This window comes from Calliphora vicina, chromosome 3 (genome assembly GCF_958450345.1).
Source record: "Calliphora vicina chromosome 3, idCalVici1.1, whole genome shotgun sequence".
Taxonomy (NCBI): Eukaryota; Metazoa; Arthropoda; class Insecta; order Diptera; family Calliphoridae; genus Calliphora; species Calliphora vicina.
This window is the reverse complement of record NC_088782.1, coordinates 86,557,865-86,574,150: the sequence shown is the minus strand read 5'-3', so window position 1 is coordinate 86,574,150 and position 16,286 is coordinate 86,557,865. Positions and strand designations below refer to the sequence as shown.

Genomic DNA, 16,286 nt, shown 5'->3' with positions numbered 1-16,286 from the left:
ACTAAGAATAAGTTTTTCATGTATATCAGGTAATATGTTGCCTGTGGCCCCAGGAGTTACATGTCATGGAAGTTTTATTCGATTCGAAATTTTCAGGAGATGGTTTGTAAAAAAAATTTCAAAAATTCCTGGTAAAACTCTGAAATTTTTTAGTCCAGTCAACTGTAATAAAATAGCTCCTAAAGTATGCAGTAAAAATATATATATTTGTGTTGGAGAAACTTGAAGAACTAACATTAGTAAATGCTAACGGGCGAAGCCGCACAGAGGGATTTTGGTGTCAAAAAGTCAATTTTTCAAACAGTCAATTTCAAAAATCCAATGATCGAAAATGTGCATTTATAGTTTTAAGAAAAATTGTATTTTATTTTTAAAAAATTGAAGTAAAGTCCATGCAAGGGTGTTACGCAAAAATTTACTTATATTTTCACGCAATTCAGTGGTTTATATATCTATAATTTTCCCAATAATACCATTTACCTTTAACATATTTGAAAAATATAACATTTCTCTATAAATAAAAAAAATTATGGGGATATCATAAACCGTTAACAAGATATGCCCAAATCTATAAGTCTCTAGAAATTATTTTATTTTTGATTTTCCATGGAAAGAAAAATGTAGCCTCACTTCCCCCCAAGCTGTTCTTTTAATAAAATGAAAGGTTGCAGTGTCTTGTTTCGATTAAAAAAAATAGTTTTCGGAACAGGATGAAATCTTATGTCGAATAATAAACGAAATATCAAAAAAATTCGTATCTATGTATGGGTTTCGTGGGCGGTGTATGCGGTGGGCATGGCCGATTTTAATAAAACTTAGCATACGTTCTTCTCTTGTTTCAGAAAATATATGTACCAAATTGCTAGACTTTTACTTGGATAGGAAAAATTTTATGCAATTCGATTTTGATAAAATTTTATTTTTTTCTTAGTTTGGTCCATATAATTCTCGGTGACAAATTTCAGCGCTCTACAACCACTCCTTATAATTTTTGCAAAAAAATGTATGAAGCCATCCCTCTGCGAGCCGGGGCGGTCAACTAGTTTAAAATAAACTTCAATCATGACCACCAAAACAAAATGACACAAACCGTTGTCGATTTTGCAACGTCGTTTTTCCCTCAGTGTATGGAATTCTATTAATTACATTTTCTGGATCTACATGCAAACCATCCTTATCTATGATATGAACTAATACTTAATTTGTTTGCAAAAGATTGCACTTTTCAGCCGAAGTACCTTTTCTACTAGATCGACGTGCAATTCCCTATTTGGAGCACTAATAAGTACATCGTCAATAAACACGAACACTCCATCCAATCCAGCTAACAAAGAATCCTTTATTTTTTGAAAAATTGCTGCCGCTGAAGCCAAACTGTATATTAATCAGGTATATTGGAAAAGTCCTTTCGATATAGAAATAGTTATATATTTGCGAGAATATTGATCTAGTTTTATATGTTGATAAGGTTAGGTTTTGTAAACTCTTCACCCCCATGAAGTTTTGAAAAGATTTCTTCTTTTCTAGGCAAAAAATATTTTTCAACATGTATACAATTATTCAGCGTAACTTTAAAATAGCCGCAAATGCAAATACAACCATCCCTTTTTAAAATTGACTCAATCGGTGTACACCAATCACTGTACTAAACCGGTTCAAGTACTCCCATAGACAGTAATTTATCAATTTCCGTTTCCACTTTTTCTTTAATTGCTAGTGGCACCGGACGAGGTCTAAAAAACATTGGTGTTGTCCCTTTATTTTATACTGGCCTGACTGTTTTTAAATAAACCTAGACCACCATCGAAAAGTTCACTAAATTTGTTCAATTTTGCAAATTCGATTTGAAAAACTTTTAAAAAATTCCTTCCTTGGTGGACTGCCATTTTTAATAACAATGAACGACTCCTATGTCAGACTCCCCTACCGTATATATGTTTGCGCCATTGCACAGTGGTTGCACTTGTGTGGAAGAGAGTGACAAAAATAGTAAGAATAAAGATATATGGTCAATTCACAAGGTCTCTTATCAGTCATATTGTCATAATGTCCTAATATATCACGACTCGGCAGCTCGGCTTAACCGACTCTTAGGCATTCGGCACAGGTCTCTGCTGGTTGGTTACAATAACACAATAAACATAGCATGCAGAGCAGTGTTGCCACTTCATGTGTAATTACACATATTGTGTGTAATTTTATCTTGGATGTGTAGCCCATGTGTAATTGAGTGAATGTGTAATTCATGTGTAATTTTAAATTCCCGACTCTTAGGCACTCTTAGGCATTCGGCACAGGTCTCTGCTGGTTGGTTACAATAACACAATAAACATAGCATGCAGAGCAGTGTTGCCACTTCATGTGTAATTACACATATTGTGTGTAATTTTATCTTGGATGTGTAGCCCATGTGTAATTGAGTGAATGTGTAATTCATGTGTAATTTTAAATTCCAATTATATCCAAAATATATTGTCAATGTATGTCTTTTATCTATATTTTGGATTTTAATTGAATGAATGACTTATGGATTGTTCAGATTTCAAAACCGACTGAAATAAATATGTACATTTATATGAGGGAAAGTAGCTATATCCTCTATTTTAGTTGATAAATACAAATCCAGTATCTCTAAATGTATTCATATTTATTATATTGTACTCGCTTGTTACTCAGTATAATGGAATTATATGTACTAGGAAATCCCGGTGGCCGAAATTCGAAAACAATATGTTTTATTAATATTGGTGGACAATAACATACTTAAAAGTGTACCACAAAAAAACGTTTGGTCTATTTATTTATGTATAAGATGAAGATATGAATCAAGTTTGAACTAAATTAACATTAAGGTTTGCAGAAAAATACGATAAGTAATTTGGAGATTGCTATGTTTGGTTTTTCAGATGGATATTTCGGCGTTTGTGATAGTTTTGTTTGCGTAATATTGGTAACAGAAACTGAATTTTAGTTTATATACATATAAGACTTTTAACATGAAAAAAATATAAAACAACAAATACTATTCAATAAATGCACATTTTTACAAGTTATTACAAATTGTTATTGGAAAAACGTTAATTTTCGTTATCTTGGAAATTAACGTTTTTCCAATAACAATTTGTAATAACCAGGGAAACCGAAAATATGCTCTAAAAAAAGCGTTTTAGGCGCTTTAAATATGCAGTAAAAACTTTAAAATATGCTCTTAAAATTTAAAAAAATATGCTCTTTAACCAAAAAATATACTTTTACAATTCATTTCTAAAAAGGTAAAGTAACATCAAATAAACAAAAAATAACATGAACTAAAACAACTATAACAAAAAACAAGTTATATTCGGCTATGCCGAATCTTATATACCCTTCACCTTTGTTGTGGATGCATTATTATTTTTTATAATTAGTATATAGGTATGTATGTACATTGCCCACTTTCAGCTTACAGCATCCTAAATTTATCAAGAACACAAAAAACAACAACAACGCCAAACGAAACAGAACACCAAAAGAAAAAACAAAATACGCAAGGCAATGAAACCAACACACATCCAAACATACGTTTAATTGTATAAAAAACAACAACAACGCCAAAAGAAACAAAACACAAAAGAAAAACAAAATACGCAAAGCATGTACATTCAAACATACGATTTGTTGATTTTTTGTCAAAAAAACCAACACACAACCAAACAAAAGTTTAGTTGTATAAAAAACAACAACAACGCCAAAAGAAACAAAACACAAAAAAACAAAATATGCAAAGCTTGCACATCCAACCATACGTTTTGTTGTTTTTTTGTCAAAGCATGCAATACATTGTGTTTTTTGATGAAATTTTCAGAGGTTGTCTCGGATTTTTGCTCATATCTCCGTTATTTATGGACGGATTTTGCTGATTTTAAATAGCAAAATTCTCGAAAGTATGTCTGACAGAATTGTTGAAGATTTGGATCCCGGAGATATCTGGAGCCTTCAGAAAATTGATTTCAACAGACAGACAGACGGACAGACAGACAGACAGACAGACAGACAGACAGACAGACAGACAGACAGACAGACAGACAGACAGACAGACAGACAGACAGACAGACAGACAGACAGACAGACAGACAGACAGACAGACAGACAGACAGACAGACAGACAGACGGACATGGCTTAATCGACTCCGCTATCTATAAGGATCCAGAATATATATACTTTATAGGGTCGGAAATGAAAAATGTAGAAATTACAAACGGAATGACAAACTTATATATACCCTTCTCACGAAGCTGAAGGGTATAATAAATACAACATAAAAACTATAGGAACTTAAGCTATGAAAAGGCCTCGAAAGGTATTTCTTGATGATATTTTATATAAATATAAATTCACTTCTTCAATTTAGGTTATTATTGCAATAAATTACAAAATATTGACTTAAATTTTCAAATAAAAATCGTTGTCTATTGGATCTGAAAACATTTTTATATATAGAAAATGTTCTTTCGATATCAACTGATGTTATAGAAGCAAATTTAAAAGACAATATTTCTTTAACACTTAGAACGGTTATGTTTGAATTAGAACTAAAATTTGATATTTATTTATTAAAATAGTGCTAATTTTATATTAAAACAAGTAAGAGAGCTATATTCGGCTGTGCCGAATCTTATATATCCTTCACCAAATTATACTTCAAAAAAAAAATTTAAATATTTTTAGCTGAACAAAATTTTTTTTCAGTTTTTTAATTTTTTGGAAAAAAAAAATGTTGAATTGTTTTTTAAAACTAATTTTTTTTTTAAATTTTAAAAAAAATTTTTTGTTTTTAAAATTTTTTTTTTTTTGAAAAGCCATCTATTTTTCAATTTTGAATTTTAAACAAAGGAAGTAAAAACCTGTAACACAACAGCGAAAAATAAGTAAGACAAAATTACTACTATTAAACTATTAAACAGTAAAATATGCTCTAAAAACGCAAAAATATGACATAAATATGCTCTTAAAACAAATATATGCAAAAATATGCATTTAAGGGTAAAATATGCAAAAATATGCACTAACAAATCGATGCCAAAATTCTTAAATAGTTCTGAAACGTGTAAATATCTTATCCATGTGCTCATTAGACTCACCAGAAAAAACATGCATTTGCATATTTTGGTTTCCCTGGTAATAACCAAAATCGAAAATTTGTATTTTTATAATTTTAAATTGTTGATAGAATAAGGGTAACGGTATTTACAGATAACGGTATAAACTATTATATCGGTAACGGTAATTGCAGTTATTTCGGGGTAACGTTAGCCAATCTTAAGAAAAAAAAACGAACGTAGGAATTTGTGTGAGAAAAATTTATTTACAAATTGTTTCCAGTTATTTTTTATACCCGTAAGAACCGTTTTGAGTTTATGCTATTGTCTGTGTGGTTTCTGGTTTGTGTTTTAAATAATAAACAATAAAATTGACTTACTATTTTGGAAGCTTTATTTCAAATTTATAACTACAAATTTTTAAAATATAAACGTTACAAGATTTTATGGTAAAGTATTTACGGGAAGGAAAATGATCAGAGCTATAATTTTTAAACAAATAGTAAAAAATATTTATCTTTGAAACTGAAAACAAAACTGATTTCAAAGCACTTAATATAAATTAGAAATAAATTAAAATGGACATGATTAATAATTGTTAAAGGCGTATTTGGGATTGACATATTTGCCTGATCTCAAGAATTCATTAAATTAGAAAAGTTCACTAAAAAATCCAATTCCTGGATAAATTAAAATCACCGCAAGTGAAAATTGTCCATTGACAATAAAGTGATCGTTTTGGTCCAAACATCCCAGAGTTCACTGTGACAAACCTTTTATATTCATGACAATTTTAGACAATTTCTCCTATTGAAATCACGAAAATTTATTTACATGTGTAATTTTTTCTCGTATGTGTAATTTTGGCATGAGGCATGTGTAGTTTGTAATTGTCTTGGTGGCAACACTGATGCAGAGTAGTATTATTTTAGGACATTTTTGCTCGTAAAACAATAAAAACCATTGTGAAATATTAGGACATTATGACATGATAAGAGACCTTGTGAATTGACCAATAGTCTTAAAACTTACACAATATATTTCTGATGACACTAACACCATATTCTGAGAAAATGGGCTTGGTCGGCATACCGCCCATTTTATATTAAGAATATAAATATTTGAATTATTACAGGAATAGCCTTCCAAAAATTAGGTGAGGTTACTCTAGAATAGTGATGGGCAACTATCGATAGTGTCCACAATCGATATTTATCGATAGATTACAATTTAGTATCGTTAATGTCTATAGTACTGCCGATTTAGAACAAAAGTTTGAACAAACCAATTAAACCGAATTACGAAACCCCAAAGGCCCGATAGAAAGTGCTGAAGTTATTTTTTAAATTGGGATTTGTAATTTGGACAGAATAAAATACATAATTACTAATAATAAATAGAATTTTAAATTTATTAAAAGCGCTAAATCTATTAAGAACGCTAAGAACACGAACAAACATCTGCTTTTATGTGGTGGATTTTATTCCGAGAGTCTACAATTTTTCACATATGTATATATTTAACACGTTTGGATAATTCACAAAACGTATCCACACCGCCTTTAAAATCAATGGCCCATAATCATAGTCAAACACTAAAGTCGGTTCTTTTTAAAAACAACTTTAAAATAAAAACTTGCTTTTTATTAATTTGCAACCATAGTCAAAAAGTATGTTTTAAATTGAACCGACTTTAACTGGGTGCCACCGCAAATGTAGAAAATGTTTTCATACAATATACAACAAAAAACAGACAAGTGGCAACGCTGAACAGCTGACATACAAAATTAAAAAAAACGTAAACAATAAAAGTAACCGGGACATCTAAAGAAAGAAAGTTGTTTGTTGTGGAAAGATAAGATTAATATCATAATTACGATATTTTGGTACTAATTTTATTGATAACTGTTCAATAATCACAAAATCTCTACCAATATCTTGTAACTTAAACATTTTTTACTTTGTGACGAACTTTTTTACTCGGCGAAGAACAGCTGATGCTGTTGTTAAACGAGTTAAAAACAACTTCAGCTAGTTTTATATTTAGAGTCGACTTCAGCGTCAGAAGTATACTTTAACTTGTCTATGATAGACCTAAAGTCCACTCTTAAGTAAAGTCGAGTTTAATTATCTTAAAATGTACTTTATTTTTGACTATGATTATGGGCCAATATGTTTAAGTACTTCGTCAATCACTGTCTGGGTATTCACTAATTTTTAGAGCACCAAATTCCAAAAATGTAGAAGCATAGAAATATGCATTGACGAGTCTTTTCTATGATAATGACTAAAAAATCAGAGAAATAAATAAGTAACAGAAGTCACACTTAATAACGATAAAAATACCACTTGTATTAAATGACATTACGTACAGCACAAAATTCTAAAAACACATATTAGAACAAAGAGATTAAGTTAGTATATTGAATATTATTTAAAAACTGCAAAAACCTGCATCTAAATTATATATCCTAGCAAAAACTTTGCTTACAAATAAGCTGGAAAATAAGGGGAATTTGACGATAAGACTACTTACTATTCTACTGAAAAAGTACTTATTTTTGTAAGTACTTAATACATAATTTTTGGCCTGAAATAAGTTGTTATGTTAGTAGAGTTATTTATAGAATTGTGTAGAAGTCGAACCAACAACTATCCGTTTGCTAGTCTGCTGTTGTACTCACTACACCACTGCTTAGTTATTTTATTGTGCATCAAATAATGGTTTTCACACAGTAATAATATATTCTTACTGTTTTTATAAAAATAAACATGAAATAAAAAAATGGGCAAATTGAGAAAAAGTAACGGTTTATGTGTTTTGTTTGTTTATTTTAATTTTTTAGACTTTACTACTTCGAAAGTAAGTTATTAAAAAAGACATTACTTGTAGCTTTGTAAGCGAAGTTTTTGCTGGGATATGTACATAATCATAAACTATATACATGTACTAATCTGGTCATTGGATTCAATTGGGAAACTAATTAAAACTTTAAGTCAATTTAAATTATGTTAAAAAATAACTTTTTTTAGATTTATATTTTTAAAAGCCAAAACACAATTTACAAACTTGATATTTCTTACAAATATTGCACATACCATCAACATTAATTTCCACACTTTTTTAATATATATTTTAACAATTGAAGTTACACTTTGTATTCTTTTAACGAGCTACTTTTATATATGCATGTTCACATTTTAATTGCTTTTATTTCAAAAGTACCATTAGAAATTATAAAAAAAAAAGTTAAAGCTGAAAAATTTGACATCATTATCGACTATTTATTTCGCTGCAACACCAATTTATTAACATCTTATATTTTATTTTTGTCGTATGGGCGCAACCACTGTGCATTGTAAGGTTTTGACAAAAAATTAGTACTTTTTAAAGTGTAGTTAACAAAATATTCATTATAAGTGTTCTGTGAAATAACATTATATTCTGAGCCAGTATCTAAAATCATTTCGATGTTCAGAAACACATACCGCAAATACAAGGATGCCAGATTCAGATTCGCTGGACAAAAATAGCTGGTCATTAGAAATATGACCGAGAAAATGTTAATCTTTGTTTTGTGTTAATATTTTTTTTTAAATATATTTCTATCCATACTACACGGTGCTACAGTAAAACAAACTTGGAAAACGACCTAGCGTGTAGTATAGGTCTTGTTGAGTACATAAAAATTGTGTAAAAAAATTTCAGAAACACCCTTAAATTTAGAAGTTATACTAAAAACCGTTTTTAGTGATGTTCGTCAACTTAACGACCAGTAACTCAGTCAGTTTTTGTCCTATTTTACATAAAACCTCGTCGTAGCTATCAATTATCTCTTATAGCTTAGGAGATATTAGCATTTGAAAATTCAATTTTCAACATTTTTACCCACCCTACTCCAGTTTTTTGGTGACCGCGGTTCCAAATATTCGCCGATTTTATATTCCTTTTTGGATTGTTTTAGATTTTGATTAATTTAATAGTTTCGTTTAGTTATGATAAAAGACTCATTTCAAAAAAAAATTTCGTATATAAATGTAAATACAAAGTTTCAAAGACATGTAAATTAAATATGTCAGTTGTTATACATACTCACTAATCATATTTATTGGATGTTCAAAAAATATCTAATTTTAATTTGAAATTTGTATTTGAATTGAAAGGGAACAATAAATACAAACAATTGTTTATAGTGCAAAAAATAGTAATTTCGGTTAATCGACACATTAATCGGTTTATTTGTTATTTGAAAATCGGCAATTTAAAATTATTCGAACAGTTAACCGTCCAAAATTAATCGGTTAACCGATTAACTTTTAATCGATTGAATACCCTACTTATTACTCTTTAAAATGACGTGCATTTTTTGATACATTTGTAAGTTATAAATTGTATGCATGTATTTTATGAAAGGCTAATTCTTAGCTTTTCCGTAACTGTTTAAAATTTTTAAATCGGTCCAAAAATGTGTAGTTGTTTCAAAATAAAATAAGGCGATTTAAAAAACCTTAAAAAATAAAAGTAGAGAAAAAGTAAATTTGTTTACTCTTTCTGAAATTTGGGCGCTTCGAAAATTATTTGTTTGATATGTCGTATTGGAAATTTTTTATTCATGCCAAAACTTATCGAAACACAACTTTTCTAAAATTCTCGAATTCATTCCTTTCACTTTGGTAAACAAAATAGAACCATATCATTTGACAAATCTCTTGGTATTTGTTTATAAGCTTCACGAAGGCAGCAGTAATCTATACATAGTTCATCGTTATCTATTTCTTCAGAAAAAAAATAGAAGAAAATTTATACAAATTCTTTAGTATGAAAAAAAGCAATATTTTTGAAGGACGGAGTTTTAAAGTGGCATATTTTTGAATCTACTTGAGATATTGACTTGTAAGACCAAAAATTAACTTATCTAAACAAAACAATATAGCTCGGAATAAATGTGGATCAAATTGTTTCTAATATTTGCAATCCTATTAAAATTTTGATATAAATTTAGTTTTAGAAACTCAATGAATATGTAATATGTAATAAAATCTTTATTTATTAGAGAAACTCAATGAAATTTTCAGCGTTTTTTAAGTTTCTCATTCTAAATAACAAGGTGTAAAAAACTTGTCAAAAAGTCAAAGGGAATCCCGCAATTCCTAAAAATTGTAGCGAAAATCCCAAAAATGGTATTTTTTTTAAATTTTGCCTATAGGGTCCACATTTCCTTCGGGGCTGGGAAAATACTTTAGGGATAAATAGGGAACACATCAAGGTTTCCAAAGCTGCTTTCCGTTTTCTGATCCCAGCTTTGGGATTTTAGAACATGTGGCTCAAAGTTTAAATTTTGATAAAAAATAGGTCAATTTCCAAAGGGCGTAGGCCCGACATGTTCGATAAATAGGACATGTTTTGTATACCAAAATGTTGTCCGTAAAGAAACTTTATGGAAAACATAAAATTGTTATATGTTCTTAAAGAAAGTTGTTTTTTAATAAAAAAAAGAGTTAAGTCACCTTTTTGTCCAAAAAACAGCAAAAATATACTATTTTTTGAATTTTTAAATTGAAAATCGGTTATTTTTGGATTCGTAATTGATATTGCTCTAATTTAGTTGTCTAACTAACAAAAAAAATTCGAGTCCATTCGGTCCAAAAGTGCGCCCTATATTTTTAAAAAAGCGGACCAAGGTACGGCAAAATTTCAATTTTGAAATGCCTATAAGTAGGAAATTATAATAGCCGAGCGCTTTCCAAAAATATAAAATTCTTTGAAATCGGATGGGAAACAAAAAAATGGCACGTGTTTAAAAATTTTACATATCGAAGGTACCCTACTTTGAACCCCCATTTGTAGGGCCCATTTTAATAACTTTAACTCGAATACTCCTTTGCTACGCCTAATTCAAATTTTATCCCGTTCGGACCAGCCGTTTAGAAATGCCAGATTTATTTCCAAAAAAATTCGATGATACCCCACTGTGTACTGGTTTTTTCTTACCTTTGTTAGTTGCAAATCTATGTGTTTGTTGTAATACAGAAATTTATTAAGATAAATGCCTAAATATTTTACCATTTGCTTACTTACAATGTTAATATTAGAGCCTGCTTTAACCTCAAATTCTTTCCAGTGTTTTCAATATTTATTTTCATTTTCCAGTCATTGCCATAGTTTTCAACTATTCGAAACAAATCTTGTAAAATTATAATATCATCGGCAAATGCAACAATGTTGTTATTAAATTGTTTCAGAAGATCCAAAATATATAAATTGTTCCTTGTTGTAGGCCATTTACAATAGTGAATTTTATTGTACTTATTTGGTTATTATATGATATTTAAAAAATTTTGTTACTAAGCATATTGTGTATCAAAATAACCTGATGAAAAGGCATTCTATATTTTGTATGTTTATATATTAATCCTGGGATCCATATATTATCAAAAGCTTTTTCAAAATCTATGAGGCAAGCGCCTTTACATAGGGATTTATTCCAATTCCAGTGAATAGTTGATACTAGATAGTGAGCCGCATGCACAGTGGAATGCTGAAATTTGAACCCCAACTGCCGATCATCAATTAGATTACACCGTACAACACTCAATGATCCTGTTTCCTTTTAAAAGGACTTCAAATTTTCAGAGAGTACATTTAAAAAAAAGGTTTTAAAATACTTCTGATCAAATGATCATGAAGAGTTGTAAAATATTTCGTATTATTTTTATTTTATCCTGTAAGGATCAAAAGATGTCAAAAATGTCCTTTCAAATTTTTATCCTTGAATATTCTTTAAGATTTCCAATATTTTTTTTTTAAAAAAATAGTGAGTTAAAGATCCAAATATTGAATACCACATGCCAAAATTTCATCCTTCTATCTTAACTACTTAAGTGTTAAAATATATTTTAAATTTGAATTATTTTATTTTTTATATTTTATTTTAACATTTCATTCGAAAAAAATATAACAAAATCCGTTGTGAAAAGCAACGAGAAGACTTTTTTATAAACAAGTAAAATGGTATAGTCGGGCAAGCCCGACCTTATGATACCCTACACCGGGTATATGATTATAAAGAGTTTTCTTTTGATATGAAACTTATTTGTGTTGAATCTTATTTGAATACACACATTTTCGGCCATGGGCCTTATATGGGAGCTATGACTAATTATGGACCAATCGTCACAAAATTTGGTGGGATGAATTGCGAATATATGAAACATATTTCTGTTGAATTTTGTTTGGATACTGACATATTTCAGAGATTTATGTTTATTAATGACATTTTCGAGAATGTTGCTTATATGGGAGCTATGGAATATTGTTGACCGATCGTCACGAAATTTGGTCGTTCGGCTTACATAAAACTTAATTGTAATGAATTTGGTTTGAATATGTTTATAATTAAGATATTTATGAGGGCTTAACTATTTTCAAATAGGCCAATTGTATGGGGGCTAGGATAAATAATGGGCTGATTCTAACCAAATTCAATAGCCTTGGGGCAATATAAAGGTTTGTGCCAAATTTTGTCGAATTATCTTTAAACCTGCGACCTTAGTCGACTCAGAAAGTGATTCTGAGAATATTGGTATACTTTAAGGTGGGTGTTGGGACAATATTTTTGTATGTTGAAAACAACAGGACTAACCCATAATACCTCCCCCACTATGGTGGTGCAGTTTATAAACATGCACTTTTCTTAATAAAACTTTTTTGTATACTAATAAATTTTTTTTTTATATTTTAATTTGACCTTTATATATATAAAGGATGGAATTTTGACATTTAGTATAGAATATTTGGGTCTTTAACGCACTATTTTTTTAAAAGGAATTTATTGGCAATCTTAAAGGATATTAAAGAATAAACATTTTAAAGGACATTTTTGGATCCTTACAGGATAAAATAAAGATAATACATAATATTTTACAACTCTTCTTGTTCTTTTGACATACAATTTGTTATTGTTGGAATAGTAGGAGTATTTTTAAATAGTTTTTGAAAAATGTACTTCTTTGAAACTTTGAAATCCTTAGAAAAGGACACAGGATCACGAAATGTAAAACTGAAAACACAGTTTTTCTCCATTATTATTTTATAGTTTGTGTCTAACGAATATTTTTTCTATTTGTCGGACGGTGTTATTATTTTCGTAGAATTTAACTAAATTATTGTATACACACATTTCGAATACTTTACTAATGTTTGGAAGCAGGCTTATTGGTCGAAGATTTTTAAGGTTACTAGTACAGTAGACGCTCGCTAATTAGAACCGCTTTGTTTTTGAGGCAATTCTAATTTCTGGACATTTTTTTTCGAATAAAAAATACTTCCAAAAACTAAAATAAAACACTTCTAATTTTTTTTAATTCAATTTTATTTGATAAAAACAAGAAAACAAAACGTAACAATTCAGTCCAATACATTAAATGTATTTTTATAAATTAAAAAACAAAACAATTCAGTCCAAAAAACTAAAATATTTTACATATGTATTTAAAAAAAATAATAAAGTTAAAAGTTATTGGAGGGATAGCTTACACAATGGCTAAATTTACAACTAATCTTTGTTTGACATATAATCAGTTATATTTGTTTGTATTTTTGGTTTCATCGAATCCGAAATATCATTACGGAAAACCAAAAGATTGCTTATGTGCTTAGTGGAAAACAATTCACTGTTATTGCACCATTTTATTAAATTATTTAAGCTTTCAATGTCTGTAGTATTAGAGACAACTGGTGAGACTTCAACAACATCGTCTTCGCTGCTATCCGAAGACTCACCATCGCTACTGAGAACATATACATATCCGTCATCAAACATATCTTCATTCCATCTGTCGATATCTTCTATACCGATGCAATCGTTTGGAGCTATTTCTTCTAAAAGAGCTTGAGTTCTCTGAATAACTTCGTTGCAGACCTGATCTATTTGCAACAATTGCGCTATTGGCACGTCATCGATGAATAAAAGGAGTGACTGGAGCAATTTCATCACTGGAAAGAATCTCGCCACAAATTTTTAAAAAACGGATGCCGTGTCGTTTCATAAATTTGGTAAACCATTCATCACTTGCGCGGAATGCATTTTCATCTTTATCGAGATATTCCTTCCTAAATATTTGTTTAGCTTTCTGTTCAAGTCAGTGATGTTCACGCCATACAACAATTGTTTGAAAAATTTACACACATTTGTTATGCTCTTTTAACGACTTTTGTTCATTCATCGCTGAGCATGCGAAGAAAACACATATGGCGGACTATCGTCATTTTTTTTCAGAAATTTATTAAGCATTGTTGTTGGTTGTTCTTGTTCGAACAAAGTCAAAAATTAATACAAAATTTAAGAGAATTTCGGACTTACAATGTATATTTTTTCAATTCATTAAAATTTAAATTACATTAATTTAATAAATTGGTTTTATTTGACAAAAATCCTAAATCTAAACTTTCTTCATTTTGTTATTATTTTAAGTGTTTGACATTATGTTTGCTGGGTAGCTCTCTCACCAATACATATTCATTTTTATTTTTGAACATCACTGGTTTAAGTATGGACCCAGTCAGTGTACACCTTTTTCTCGTTTAAAAACCACTCATACAGACGACTTTCCATTTTAGGATATTCTGCGCTGTGCAAAGATTTATTGCTTGCCTTCTGATTAGAGATGCTAATCGGGACTGATTTTCGAAAATCCCTGGGTTCGGGATTTGGTAAAAAATCCCGAAAATCCCGAAACCCCGGGTTTAATCCCGAAAATTATAAGAAAGAAACGTACATAATTATATCTTTACAACTGAAAGAAAATTTTTTATTTAGCAATTAATTTATATTAGACACTAAAAAGTATAAAATACTTGCATGATTACATTATATAAGAAGAAATAACAATAAATACTACATTAGGGTGTGTCGATTTTTTTCACGAAAAATCGTATAGCAGAAAATTCTAAGAAATTTTCCACAAGAAACCATAGGTCTAAAATCAAATCCTATCTTGCGAATTTCGTCTTTTATCCAATGATATTTCAGTATTTTTTTAATAGTTTTTTTATTGGATAAAATATGAAATATGCAAGAAAGGACAGGCAAATCCCGATATAACGAACGATATGTTGTTAGGCCCATTCGTTAAATTGAATAATTCGTTATATCGAGATGATTTTTTTTTTTTTTAATTTTGGACAACTTTTTCTATTTTGGAATTTAACTAAACCTATGTCGTTTTGATCCCTAGGTTGGATGAGCGGTGTGACATTAGGAGGCAAGAATATCGTTCAAATTTGTATATCTTTAGTAGTTTTTACTAATTGTTCTTGTGGAGGATGGCTTGGTGTAAGGGATTTCGATTCTGAAAATGATTCAAACTGTAGAAAATTAAACTCGGACAAACATTAAAAAAAAAAACAGATTTTGTAGATTCCACTTAATTTGTGTAAAGATAATTTACAGAAAAAACTTAGTCACGATAAAATGTTTGTTTTTATTTTCTTCAAAATACATCTTGAGAATTTTGTTATTCCATATTTCATTCATTCATCTAAATTTTTAGTTTTTCGTTCAATGAAATTCTTCTACGGTTTTCCATATTTAATTCACGTGAATTATAGCCTGTTTCACAATATCGAATGAAAGATTTCGTTCACATTCTAAGCGGAAGAAATCTGATTTTGGATTCCTTAACTTCTTGTTAATGTGAACGAATCAGTTTTCTTTTGCTTAGAATGCGAACGAAATCTTTCATTCGATATTGTGAAAACATGTAATTAAAACCACTATAGAAAAATAGACAGACCTATTATTAAAGAAAGTAACCATTGAAAACGGTACTGTAACGACTTATTTTTACATTCATGACTACTTTTGTTTTTTATACTTTCTGTTCGTTATATTGAGCGTACAATTTTCGAAATATTCGCTATATAAGGTTGTCAATGTTAAAAATTTGGTGGTTTGTTTGATTTTTTTTTTTTGTTTTTTTTTTCTCATCATTCGTTATATGGAGCATACAATTTTTGAAACGTTCGTTATATAAGGTGGTCAATGTTACGAATTTGACCGTGCGTTAAATCGGATTTTCGTTAAAGTGAGATTCGTTATACCGAGATTTGCCTGGATTTGATTTAGACCTATTTTTATCTGAGATAAAATCTATTTCATTTGAAGAGGATTTAAATTGAGTTTTGTTAGACAACTTACAAAAAAAAGG

At 29.4% G+C, this 16,286-nt stretch overlaps 1 protein-coding gene across 1 annotated transcript in view; it reads left to right on the top strand.

Annotated features, from left to right (window-relative positions):
* kug (kugelei) overlaps positions 1–16,286 on the top strand; it is a 733,937-nt gene that overhangs the window by 599,678 nt on the left and 117,973 nt on the right. The window lies entirely within an intron of this gene.